Source organism: Macrotis lagotis, chromosome 5 (assembly GCF_037893015.1).
Source record: "Macrotis lagotis isolate mMagLag1 chromosome 5, bilby.v1.9.chrom.fasta, whole genome shotgun sequence".
NCBI lineage: Eukaryota > Metazoa > Chordata > Mammalia > Peramelemorphia > Peramelidae > Macrotis > Macrotis lagotis.
The window spans coordinates 53074704-53089457 of NC_133662.1; the positions used below are offsets into that span (position 1 = coordinate 53074704).

At 34.1% G+C, this 14754-nt stretch overlaps 1 pseudogene; it reads right to left on the bottom strand.

The window, feature by feature from the left end:
* Positions 1-4496: 4496 nt before the first annotated feature.
* On the bottom strand, positions 4497-5167 carry LOC141489701 (elongation factor 1-beta pseudogene; annotated as a pseudogene).
* Positions 5168-14754: the final 9587 nt, after the last annotated feature.

A 14754-nucleotide genomic window follows, 5' to 3' on the forward strand; every position in this document is an offset into this window, starting at 1 on the left:
ATGGTTGCATTCTCTGGAGTATCTGGGTCTTTAATTTGAGACCATCTCCCTTGGCCTGGAGGGGGTGGTTGAAGTTGCTGAATACTTTTGTCTTTGAATAATGGTGGGCTTTGGCATAGGGCAAGGTAATTACTCTCCCTATTCACAGCTGAGAGAGCTCTACTGCTCACACCTGAGCCTGGGGCAGAGGTGGGCTTCAATTTTGTTTGTTCTGGGAAGAGGTTTCATCTGAAATGAAAGAATAGACCCTGAGGTCCTCCAGACCAGTGGAGCCCTGGGATGGATGTCTGCTACTCTCCTGCATTGGAATTCACGCTCCAACCATGCCAGTAAACTTCAGACTCTCAGTGTCAAAACTAATGCCTCTGCTCCCCAGTTGGCTCATGCCTCTACAGATGATCAAGTTAGTCCTGCTTTTAGGCTCTCAAGCTCTCACCCCATCCTATACTCCTAGCAGAGTTTCTGTGCCCAGCTCACCCACAATCCCAGAAGACAAGCCTTAAGGTAGATGTTCTTCTCCTAGCTTCTCTTTCTGGGTTTTGTTAATCAGATATCTTTTAAGAGCTTTGTTTTACATTTTTTATGCAGGAACATCTGGAGACATTAGCACAATCCCTGTCTTCTCTGCACCATTTTGGCCAGATGTCCTCCATAATTCTTTTGCTATATATAGATGGCATTATCTATTAAAAGTATTTGAGTATTACCTTTTATCTTTCTACTGCAGAAATGATCAAGTCCATCATAGTCAATCATCACACCATGATGCTATTGAAGTGTATAATTTTTTCAAGTTAGTCACACTTAACTCACCATAAGTTCATCAAGTCTTTACATGCTATTCTGAAATCCTATCCTTCATGATTTCTTATAAAACATTAGTGTTCCATCACATTGTTAGACCACATGTTTTACAGCCATTCATAATTTGATTGGAATCCCTTCAATTTGTAATCCTTTGCCAGTACAAAAGAACTGCTATAAATATTTTTGTACGTGTGAGTTTTTTTTTTTTTTTACCTCTTTTCATTATGTCTTTGGGATGCATACCTCGTAATTGTATTGCTGGATCAAAACGCATGCAGAGTGCTATTGCCTTTTGGACATAATTCCAAATTGCTCTCCCTAATATTTGGATCACTGTACTGCTCCAGCAACAATGCATTAGTGTTCCAGTTTTCACACAGTCCTTTCCATCCATTTATCATTTTCCTTTTTTAGTCATTTGATTATAGGTAATTTTAGTTTCTCCATATGAGAATTACCTTTTCATATCCTTTGACCATTTATCAATTGGGGAATGACTTGTATTCTTATAAATTTGACTCATTGCTCTCATAGATATGAGTCCTTTATTAGAAACAATAGTTATAAAGATTATTTCCCACCTTACAGCATTCCTTTTGATCTTCGCTGCATTGGTTTTATTTGTGGAAAAACTTTTCAATTTAAGTTAATCAACATTATTGTATACCTAGTTGACACAGTATATAGAGCACTGACCCTGGTGTCAGGAGGATCTGAGCTCAAATTCAGCTTCTTAAATTTAAGAATTACCTATATGACCTTGGGCAAGTCACACAAATTTTTGCAAAATAAATGTAATCAAAATTATTGATTTTGACTTTTATAATTTTTCTTTATAATGGTAATATAGTGTTCCCCTTTCCATAGTTCTGTCAGATAAAACTTGTTCTTCTAATTGACTTACATATTTTTATTTATTTATTTATTTATTTTTATCCATATACACATGTATATTTTTAAATTACAAAATTTTCTTCCACCTTCTCTTCTCACACCACCCCCCTTCCACTGAGCATTGAATATACAGGTTAACATTGTACATAGATATTTTGATAAACATGTTTACAGATTACTAATAGTTATTTTTCACTATGAGGAATTAGGATAAGGGAAAGAGATAGTTAAGTGAGAATTCTTATAAAGTGTTGATCAGATTCTACTAGGTTTTCTGTATTGTTTTATGCATGTGTTGTTTTTCTTGCTTCATTTCTTTTTTCTTTCTTTATATGGGGATAACATAGTCCATAGCTAGGACAGTGATCCTTTCTTTCTGAACTGCTGGTTCATATCACAGTGATGATTTTGATGTGTACATTGTTCTCCTGGTTCTATTCCCTTTGCTCAGCATCAGATCCCATAACTCATTCCATGCTTCTCTAGAGCCTGATCATTTATGGTTTCTTATAGAACAATAGTATTTATGTACCATAACTTGTTGTCTATTACCCAATTGATAGGCATCCCCTCAACGTCTAATTCTTTGTCACTACAAAAAGGGCTGTTATGAATAGTTTGGAGCATGTAGGACTTGTCCCTTTTATGTAATTTCTTCTGGATATAGAACTTAAATTGGAATTCCTGGGTAAAAGGGACGAACCATTTTATTGTTCTTTGGGAACAGCTCCATAATGCTCCCCAGAAAGGTTGGATCTGTTCACAACTCCACCAGCAACACCTTATTGTCCCAATCCTCCCACAACCTCTCCAACAATGATCATTTTCCATTTTTTTCATTTTGACCAATATGATAGCTGTGAGATAATACTTCATTGTTGTTTTAATTTGCATTTCTTTAATCAACAGTGATTTGGAACATTTTTAAAGGAGTATATATAGCATTAATTTCTTCATTTAAAAACTGTTCATACCCTTTAAAAATTTATCAATTGGGGAAAGAGCCATGATCTCATAAATTTTTCAATTTTATCTATTTAAGCATTTAGAGCTATAATAGGTTTTTTCCTAATAACTGCTTTGAACTTATCCCATAAGTGATGGCATGTTTTATATATTTTTGTCATGTCTTGGATGAAATTATTAATTATTTCTGTGATCTGCTTTTTGATCCACTCATTCTTTAATAATTTGTTATTTAGTTTCCAATTGATTTTAGTCTATCTTTCCATGATCTTTTATGTCATGATACTTTTTGCATCATGATCTTCATAGCATGCATTTAATATTGTTTTGATTTACTGCATTTGGTTATAAAGCTTTTACCCCAATATATGATCAATTTTCATGTAGATGTAATATTTCAGCAGAAAAAAACATATTATTTTCTATCCCCATTCAATTTTCTTCAGAGGTCTTTCATAACTAACTGTACTAATATTCTATTCACTTCTTTACCATCACATTTATTTTATAGTTAGATAGGGAGGGTGATGTCTTGTCTGCCTTCTTGTAACTCATTTAGACTTTCCTTTAAGGATTTTGATGCTGTACCACTTAGTGCAAACATGTTCAGTGTTGAAATTAATTTTTTGTCTATGGTTTCTTTTAGGAGGATCTAGTTTCGTTCCATATCTCTTTTTTTTTAATTTGGACAACCCAATGGGGTAATTATTAAGTGTTTGAGGCCTGATTTGAACTCAGGTAGTCCTGACTACTGGGCTGGTGCTCGATCCACTGCTCCAGATAGTTGCCTCCATATCTCTTTTAATGAGATCTAATTTTGCAATTGATTTTCCTTATAAAAGTATTGCTACCCCTGACTTTTTCTCTTGAACTAAAGCATAATATACTCTTATCCAGATATTTATCTTTAATCTGTGTGAAGCTTGTTACTTTAAGTATGTTTTTTCTAAGTAGCATATTGTAGGATTTGTTTTTTCATCTACTCTGCAAGTCTCTTCTGTTTTATGGGAGAATTCATTCCATTCACATTCACAGTTATACTTCCTCTTTATTATCTTCTCTTCTTCCTTCCTTCTTCTTGTAATATTTTCTGCAAATTTCACCCTATCCCTCCTCCCCAGTGTTTTGCTTCTGATTACCCCCCTCCCCTTCATATGTCCCCCATTCTATAAACCAACTTCCATCTTTTTTCTCCATCCCCTTTTCCCCTCCTTTCTTCTCTTATATCAGTTCCACCTTCACTCCTGCCTCCTCTTTTTTCCATTCTAATATTTGAAGGGTAAGATTATTTTTAACCCAACTGAATATGTATGTTAAACCCTCTTTGAGAGACATCAAATGCGATTAAGATTCAGGTGTGTCTCACCTCCTCCTTATTTTCCCTCTCTTGTCATATATTATTTACAATATTTGATGTGACTTAATTTGTTCCATTCTACCTCCCCCTTGCTCCCATCTATTTATAATTTCCATTTTTATAAGGCCTTAATTATTATTTTTAAATCATTCCATTGAAATCATGGACATACCATGGATGTCCATACCTTCAGTATTAGTATATTTCCTCTAATAGAGAATAATTCCAAAGTTATGGGAATCATTCTCCCAGGTAAGGATGTGACAAGTCTTGAGGTAGATGTTCTTCTCCTAGCTTCTCTTTCTGGGTTTTGTTAATCAGATATCTTTTAAGAGATTTGTTTTACATTATTTACGTGGGAACATCTGGAGACATTAGCACAATGCCTGTCTTCTCTGCACCATTTTGCAAGTTATTTTCCTTGCTTGCAAATATTTTTATTTATAAACAATTTCTGAAAATGGTAGAGGTTTTAGATCCTATTGAAGGCAGCTACGTCCATGGACTTCACATAGTCTTCAAAAGCAGTTATTGTTCCTCTAGCATTTCTGTCCCAACTTTATCATTTTCAACCACACACTGTATCTTAATGCCATATCACATGGGAACTAAGTTAGAAGATCCCCAGACCAAGTCATCTGTCTGAATGCTCCTGACACGCTCTTCCAGTTTTGCCATGTTGGTCTCATCATCCAAACATTTTACTTCTAGTAAGAGGGAACACTTTGCAATAATTGCAGCTTTTTCAGATTTCTTTGATTCATACTGAACAAGGCATTCTTCTTTTAGTTTCTTCCCTTCCTCACTTTCCTCCCCCTCATCAGCAAAGAGATCAATGTCATCATCATCATCTTTGCTATTTGTTGCTCCCTCACTTCCAGTGGAATTTTCTACATCAGCAGGTCCATACTTGCCCAAAACCTTCTTTATTCCTGGCAAGTTGGCCTGTTGCTTCTCATAGGACTTGATGTAGTTGTACCAGCACAGGGCATGGCACAGGTCAGTGGGTGATGATCCCAAGATGGCCTCAAAAACTGCCATGTCAGCCTGGTAAGGCATGAATCTCTCAATGTAGCTCTTGTCCACCAAGAAATCATTGAGGTGCTGCCGGCCTGTGGGTGTCTTGAGAACTCTGAAGCCCATGGTGGTGGTGGTAGCAATCAGGAAGAAGTGACTCAGGGTAGGAAATGAGCACAGCATGCAAACATGCTAGTGCCAGCCTGCTGACTGAAAAAAGGCATCCAATTGTATTTTTAAAGGACTTGTTTTCTTGGCATTTTTTTTTTTTGTTACAAGATGTTATTTCTCTCTTGCATTTCTTTTTCCCAGATTTTTATCTGATTTTTGATATCATGTCTAAGCTCTTCTGAGAAACATTTCTGGGGTATAGAAAAATTCATTATCTCCTCTGAATCTTCACATATAACACCTCTTCTTTCCCCTTTTTCTCAGTTAAAATCCTTATCTCCAAGATAACATTCAATAGATAGTGCTTCTCTCTCTCTCTCTCTCTCTCTCTCTCTCTCTCTCTCTGGCCTTTCTATTCATTTTGGAATATGTTATCTATTCCAAGAGTCTTGTTTTGGGTGGGGGCTTGCTCACAGACCTCTCATGTTGAAAACACTAGAGACTTCCTTACTGACCTGGAGCCATGGATGTTAGGAAATCCAGGAACTTATGCAATGGAGGTTCTCTCTAGACTGTTTGGGTTGGGGGTGTCAGCTATCCACTCCCTCCACCTGCATTTGTATCTCAGTTTTCCTTGCAGCTCTAGGCTGTGAGAGCTGGAAATGCCAGAGGTTCTTTCTGGATAGTGAGTGCTGGGTAAGTTCACTGCTGGCAACCTTCATCCTTTAGAGAGGCGCAAATACCCAGGACTGCTTCTGGGCTGTTGGTGCTAGAGAATGTCAGAGGTTCAGGACTTGGGATCTGTTGATTGAATGGATAACATGGGCCACCATGCTGGAGCTTTCCCAGGATGCCTTTCTACCCCATGCCACCATAGTACCACAAATACTTCTAGTCCCACCACCAAGGTTCTTAGATTAGTTTCCCACCTTATGCCACTGCAAGTGTGCTGGGTATCTATTCTCTGTCCTGGGCATACTCTCTCTCTCCACACTGGAAAATAGAATCTGCGAAGAGTTTTAGTTAATGTTGGTTAAGAAATAAAGACAGAAGAACTTAAAGCAGACCTGCCTTCTCTTCACTATCTTTGCCATTAATCTCTTCAGATTCTTCTTTAACTCTATAGTGGGATTCAATGTCAGCATTAAATTTAATCTCTTTTCTTAAAAGTTACCAATGATCTCTTAAGTGTCAAATATTAAGAATCTTGGTCAATCCTATTTCTTACTGATCTCTGATACTTTTTTACATTGCTGATCACCCTTATCTCCTAGATCACTCTCTTATGTCTAGGTTTTCATGATTCTACTTCACCCTGATTCACCTTCTATCAAATTGACCATTGTTTCTCAATTTCTTTTCCTGGATATCCATTACTTTATTGATTTTCCTCCAAGGTTCTTTTCTATGTTCTTTTCTTTTCTCTATTTCACTCAATAATCCAATCTGCTCTTATGGATTCAATTATTATTTTTAAGATGATTCAAAGATCTGTCTACCCAGCTCTAGTATATCTCCTGACCTCCAATTTCTATTTCAAACTGCTTCTTAGATATCTCAAACTTCAGAAGGTCTGGTAGACATCTTTAATTCAACACCCCCCAAACTGAAAACACTATTGAGTGTCTCACAGCCCTTTACTAACTTTAAGTTACTATCAAGGGTACTAAATTCATTCAACTTATCAAGGCTTCCGAATTTAGGTTTCATCTTAATTTATTTATTTTCTCTCTCATACTACTCATACCCAACTTGTATTTAAATTCTGAAGATTCTCTTTTCATAACATATACCCCCTTCTTTCTTCTTGTTCTACTACCACACTGGTACTGGTGATTCTTTTCTCAAGCCTGGGCTATTACATTGGTCTTCTGTTTGGTCTCCCTGACTGAAATCTCTCCCTATTGCAATGCATTATCCACTCAGCTGTCATCACTCCTCCATTCAATAAAAATTAGTAGTTCCCTGTTACCTGTAGTATCAAACATAAAATTCTGTGTTTCAGATAAATGTTAAAATTTATGTTTATATACTTTGACACTGATGAATCTTTATTTTTATCTATTTCTAAAAATAAATAAGTTCGAATCAGAAACTTAGTAGTTCATTATCAAAACACGATTTTCCCACAAGTAAACCAATGAAACTCTTGGTTATACAACTTGTAAAAGTATCATTAGGTTCTATTTCAGGAAATTAGCAAATGATCCATGAAACGGAGTAGAACAGGTCTTTTCTATATTTAATGAGGTAAAGAAAGTAAATCTCTGCATTTATCATAAAATCTCATTTATATAAATGACACGATTGACTACTTTTACTAAGGATTTATAGGACATTGTTGCTGAACTAGATTAGGAGTGCAAAACAAAAGTCATGGATTACTCTAAGGATTTTTATTTTCAATTAAATAATATGATAGTATCAAAAAGGGGAAATTCAAAATTAGCTATGGGGAAGAAAAGTTACTGTAATTTTAAGCCTAAGAAATGCCAAAATGGCCTTTGACCAAGGAAAACAAATCCTTACTTATTATAAGGAGTCTATTCATTAGAGGAATAAAAGAAACAAATGATATCTTTCTGGGAAAACCAGAGATGGCAAGCCAAAATTACATAGAATTCATATTGTAACTCATATTGAGAATTGGATTAATTCGCCTAATGTTCTATATATGACATAGGCCTTCTAAGTACTTCAAAATTGCTTATTTTTGTTAAAACAGATAATGTGGCATAAGAAATAAAGAATTGATCTTGAATTCAAGAATTCTTGTATTCTAAACCTGACAAAATATATTTGTGTGACTTTATCTATCTTGCTTACTATACCTCACAGAGTTCTAAGCATCAAAAGTAATGATAATAGCAGCAATAATACCAACAACAAAATCCTTTAAGGTTTGCAAAAGCTAACCACAAAGTACTGACCTTCATTATTAGAAATTCTTTACCCAGAAATTCTCAATATTAATGTAATTTCAAGTCCTATTCCTCTACCTAACTTTATTGACAAGAAACATCTACACATTAAGAAGATGGTAGTGTCTCCAAAGGACATGATGAATATGTTACTGAAACATAGAGAGTACATCTGATAAGAACAGGTTTTCAGGAGGTGAGATTCAAAGCAAAATTGAAGTGATGAGTTGTGTTGGAAACAGAAAAATATTTGAGGAGAAAAAAGAACTGAGGAGTGCTTCTCAATTTGGACAATGGATAAATTCTTAATTCCCTGGCTGGGGTGGGGGGCAGTTTCTGTGTAGTCATGCTAAAAGGGTATAAAAAAAAGAAAAAGTCAAGACACAGGGTACTACCACTACATAAAAGCAAAATGAGTGAATAAGGTGTGGCAGGAGCTATAGAAGAATGGTATTTTGAGTTACTTTCTTTAAAGTGCAGAACATCTGAGTATATTTAAACCGATTTATAAAATACCCTGAGGAGACTAAAAGATTGAAAGAGAGGAAGGGAATAAGATTAAGTTATAACTGAAAGCAACCAGCAAGGAAAAAAAATAATGGTATTAAAGACACTGGCAAGAGATTATGGAAGTGTTAAAAGTGGTCCACAAGGTTCCATTCTGCTCAATCCAGTGGGATAGAGGATGATATATCCTCAACTCTCATGCTTTGTTGACTACAGAATTTAATACTTTTGATCCCTTTCTCCTCCTGAATACTTGTCTGTGTTTCATCTTTTTTCCCTGTGATGATATTTTTCTCTCAATTTTCATCTTACTTTTCCGACTACCTCCTTTTCAGTCTCTTTTGCTGCTTCATAATCCATATGCTGAGCCTTTTAAAGTACAATATTCCAAAGTTCAATCCTTAGCTATCATATCTATGTTTTATACTTTCCCCTCAGAAACTTCCCCAACTATCATAAGTTTAATTATCATCTATTTAGAAATTACTTCTAGATCACTAAACTAGCCCTTGACTATTGGAACTCCAGTCCTACATCACCATTGGTGGATTGAATAATTAGTATTGTATATCACACTGGCATCTCAAACTCTACATGTTTAAAACATAATTCACTTTTTCCCCCCTTCTAAAACCCATACATATCCCATCTTCTCTCTTTCTGTTAAGGGCAACGTCATTCTTTTAATGCTACCCTCAACTCCCCATTCTCGATCATCTTCATAATCAATGCCAAGGCTTGCTGATTCTTCTTCTACAGAAGAGCTCATATCTGTTCTATTCTTTCTATTCCCAAGTCCTTCAACCTAATTCAAACCCTTGTCATGGTTTTCTAACGTAGTAAGTTTTACTGCAATTGAAACATCTTCAAATTGATTTTCTTGAGGCAGATTTCTATTCATCAGTCATCTTCCACATAACTAACTTTGATCATAACAATCTTATTCAATAAACATGGATGCCTCCCCACTTCTTCTGGAATTGAATGCAAAATCTTATATTTATCTTTTAAATACCTTCACAAACTGGTTCCAGTTTACTTTTCTAAGATCATGACACAGCACTCTTCTTCATGGTCAGTTCAGTTCAACCGTGGAAACTTCATCTGGCTTTTAGTCTTTTATTCCTATGTATTTATTATCTCATTAGAAAATAATATCTTTGAACGATGGCGTGTTTTGTCCTTTTTGTTGCATCTCCAGCACTTACCCACTACTTAATACATAGTAAATACCTAATACATGCTTGCTGATTGGCTGTTTTTTTATATATCATATTCCATCTCCTAGTTGTGTGTCTTTGCAATGTTTTTATAAAATACCTAAAATGAATTTATTCTCAACTTCTATCTAGGTCTTTACAATCCTTAGTTTTCTTTAGAAGATGAACTTGTGTCACATTCTTCAGCAACACTTTCTTAATTTCCTTTAAGTAGTAGTGCCTTTTGATTAAAACATCTTCGTTCATTTACTTTGTAAACATGTTTTGTACTGTGGTGTGCCTTATGTCGTTTCTCATAGAAGGTAAGTCTTTGAAAGCTGGAAATGTTTTTTTTTTAATTTTTTCATCACTAGAGTAATTGGCCCATAGTAATGCTTACTTTATATCTATTGATTGACTGATTGTTATGTAAAAATACAATGGGAAGAAACAGTTCCTCAAGTTGTTTTTTTTTTGTTTTTTATTTTATATGACCATAAAGTAATAACACATTCATTTTGTAGGGTTGGGGGAATATTAAAGAATATAATTTTGTAAATGACAGCTATTTTATAGATATCACTGTTTACACACAAACACATACGCATGCAATAATGGTCTGGTTATTTCTGCATACATATGCAAAGTAATATGGAGTAAGGGCTAGAGTTTTGGAGTGGAAGTCACACAGACCAAAATTCAAGTTTCCTTTCTGGTTTCTATTGGCTGTGTCATAAAGCATGTTATTTAAACTCTTTGTACTCTATCAATTATTCTATTAAGTTGCAAAGAAGTGCTGAATTTCATTGGTAGAGCAAGTTACTCAGTGGGAGGTCCTCACAAAAATGGAACTACAGGTCCAGTGTCTCCTTGCTCGACAGTGTTATAGAAATTAACTTTTATAGGTAAACTAAAAACAAATTCCATGAAAGCCCTCTTTTCATCAAAATTTTAATTATACCTTATGTGAGTATGTGGAAGGGGAACATATTGCACAGTTAGAGAATACAGAGAAGAAATAATGATAAGAAGAGTATGGTTTATAATATATTCAGTAGATTTTATAAAAAGCTAATTTTTCCCCTGAAGTAGCATCATTCAATAAAAAAAGCAGTGACACTGACATCAGAGGTCCCTGATTCAAATTTTGACTCACTTAATTATATTTCAATGGAAATACCACTTAACCTCTCTAAGGTTATTAGTCTACTAATCTGAAAAAATGAGGGGAATGGAGCAGAGGGTTTTTGGATTTGCAACTAAACGTAGGAATCTATACTATCTCAATAGTTTTTTGGTCATTGTTCCTTAAAGAAGTCTCATCTCATTAACATACATCTTCTGCTCTGCTATTCAAGTAGCCTTCCTGAAGCACAATTCTGATCATGTCACCATTTTAATTCGTTGCTAGTTCTCCATTAACATCAGACTGAAATACAATATACTGTGATATTCAAAGTCTATCTTAGCTTGCTCACCATATTTCTAATTTTCTTACATCTAACTTTCCTCCCATAGCAACTTACTTTTCTATAATTCATTGGTTTTGACCTATCTGACATTCCTCTAACAAGAAACTCTATTTTCCAATTCCTGATATTGTCAATCACCATCCATACCTAGTATGCATGCATTCCCTGTTCATCTCTGCTTCTTGCATTTCATGATTTGTTTCCAACTCAAATACTACTTATTAAAGGAAACCTTTCCCAATCTCTTTTAATGCTAATTCTTTCCCTCTGTTGGCAATGTGCAATTTATCACACATGCATGTCCTTATGTTCAAATAACCATTTATAATATATATTGATATATAGATCTTTTTTTGCAATAATTCTTGTTTCTTCTAACTCATCCATTATAGAGATGAGAAAGTCAAACCACAAAGAATTTACCTGAGAACAAAGATACAATTGTCAAAGAATAAAATATTTAGGTTTTTTACTCCAATTCATGTGCACAAAATTCAAATCTCCACCCCCCCCTTCCATCCCTGGCCTTCTCAAAGCAAAAGTATCAGAGAATGTTCAGTTTGTTCACTTAAATCAGTATACAGATAAAAGAAACCCTATTTTCTTGAAATACTGCAGTATTTTCATTGAATGTCAAATGAAACTTTTGGATATATATGTGATAGGTGTTACTGATGGAAAATAAGAACTAGGACCCCTAAAGGGGTGCATCTGAAGGCTCTGGAGTTCATATATCAAGTGGTACAAAAGCTGAAAGAAATGACATTGCATTAACGATGAACTTAAAATAGACACCTATTTGTTAAGAAAAGTATCAGAGAGACAGGGTCTAACAAATAAAAGTTGTTTTCCCATGTTAAAATAACAAAAAGGGAAATATTTTCCCTTTGAGTTGATTGAGTAACCTTCAGATTAGAGAAATTAATACTACAACCACTCAACTTCTGTTTTACCTTTTTTTTCTCTTAATAAGTATGAATTTTACAGATGGAAGAGAATATAGCATCAGCAACAGCCAAATAAACAAATTTAACAACAGTAGCAAAAAAAAATTTCATGAGAGCAGAACTTAAGGATTTTCTAGAATGGTACAGAACAATAATAGTAGTGTTATTCACAATGAAACTAATGATTTCTGGGGCCCTAGGAAATGAGTAAGAAGAGATTGTCCGATATGATCTAATAACTTGAAACTTGGAAACTACGACTGGGAACAAATCAGTTCACCTTTCTAAACTTCAATTTTCTCATCTATAAGATGAGATAAATTAAATAAATTCTAAGGCAACTTCTGACTAAATCTAAGATTTGGAATATTAAATAAAAGTTCAGATTCAATGAGAATCAATACTTTACTAAATGTTTACTTTGGGAAAATCACTGTTCTAAGTATTAAGAGTATAAAAATGAAAATTAAATATTCCACGTAACCAAGAAGCTTAAATTTGAACAGTTGAGAAAAGTGTATGTAAAATACCTATATAGATTACTGTATGTGTAGACACGAGTTTAAAAGAATAATGTCAGAAGATAACTTTGATCTTAGTCTTGATCGAAACTAGGAATTCCTAAAGGCAGAAATAAGGGGAGAAAGAGCCTTTCAGGAATGAGAGATATTTATTCAAAAGGTTTTGAAGTGGATCATGAAAGAAAACAAAGTGAAAATTGTATTACAACAATTTAAATAAGAGTATTTAGGAGGAGAGAGTAGTCAATAATTTAAATGCTGCAGTGAGGTCAAAAAGGATGAACAGTCAGGAAAAGTGATTTGATTTTTTAATTAAAGAGATTATTGACAACTTGGAAGGTGTCTGCTTCAGTTGAGTGATAAGGTTGGAAATATGATTACAGAATGTGTAGGTGAGAAAGTGTCAATATAGTTCAAAATATGGACCTGGAGAAGTACCAAATGATTGATTTCCAAGACAGAAGATTAGTTTGACAATTTAAAAAATGGATAAATCTGATGCCAATCCCAGGGGGAAAAAGTGGAAGATATTATTTTAAATTACTTAGAAATGTTTTAAATGGATATACTTGAAGATAGTATTGATTCATGAAGACAATACTAGCTGAGCTTCAATGCTTTCTTTCTTTTCTTTAATACAGTTACTGTACCAATAGATCTGTGAAATAACACAGGCGCATTATATATAGATATTAGCCAGTATTTGACAGATTTTATTATTATGCTCATAATTCAAAGACTCTCGAGTTGGAAGAGCCCTTAGAGATCATTTAGTCATTTTATGGATGAAAAAATTATGGCATCCTGAGGTAAAGTGACTTGCCTAAGGTCAAATGGATAATAAGTATCATAGCTTTGTTTTATGTCTTTGTCAGAACACATATAAAATATTACATGAAGTTTATGGTGCCTCATTTTAGGAAGGATATTGGCAAACTTGAACAATACCAGAGGTGATCAACCAGGGCAGTGAGGTTACTAGAAATTATGTTTGATAATGAATGGCTGAAGGAAATGGGACATTTTAGCTTTTTGAAAATTAAGCTAAGGAGAAAAATGATATCTGTTGTCAAATTTTTAAAGGAATGTTTTAAGTAAGAAGGACTATACTTTATCTGTTTGACCCTAGTATGCAGAATTAAGCTTAAGATGTGAAAATTGCATGAAGCAGATTTTAACACAGATATAAATAATTTAATTACAATTACTGATCTTGATAGTTTTGTCTGGAAATACGAGAAAAATAAAATAGAATAGTACATGACCAGATATTGTATTGACAAATGACAGGCAAAATTAAGCTACAGAGAATTTCAAAATATGACCTAAGTATAACAAACAAGTGGCAAAAGAAAACATATGACAAGAAATAAAAAAGACAAGCTACTAATCTATCAAAAACAAGAAAACAGGTAAATAATCAATATTTTACACTAGTATGGACATAATACTAAAAGACTGAGAAAATCTTTCTGTATATGGGGAACGTCCTCTATAAAGGTGTTAATTGATGATATTTTTGATCACTATATTGTTGAGAAGTGTTAAGTCTGTCATAGTTGATCATCACACAATGTTAGTGTCAAGGTATAGTTTGTTCTCTAGATTCTGCTCACTTCATGTAAGTATTTCAATGTTTTTCAGAAATCTGCCTATTTATTGTTGCTTATAAAGAAATAATAGTGATTTCTTATTCCAGAAGCTGAAATCTTCGGGTTTATGAAAAAGTAAAATACTGTGTCTGGTGTACCTAACCTATTCCACTGATCAACTACTCTATTTCTTAGTCAATAACAAATACTTTTAATAGTGGTTGCTTTTTAATATAGTTTTATATTTGGTACATCTAAACTAGTCTCATTTGCATTTTTAATTAATTCAATTATGTTCGTAAACCACAAGTTTTTCAGTCATTCCCCAATTGATTTGCATCCCTTTAATTTCCAATTCTTTGCCATCACAAAAATAATGTTTTTTGTTTAGTTTTTGCTAGGTATAAGGCTTAAGTAGCTTGCCCAAAGCCACACAGCTAGGT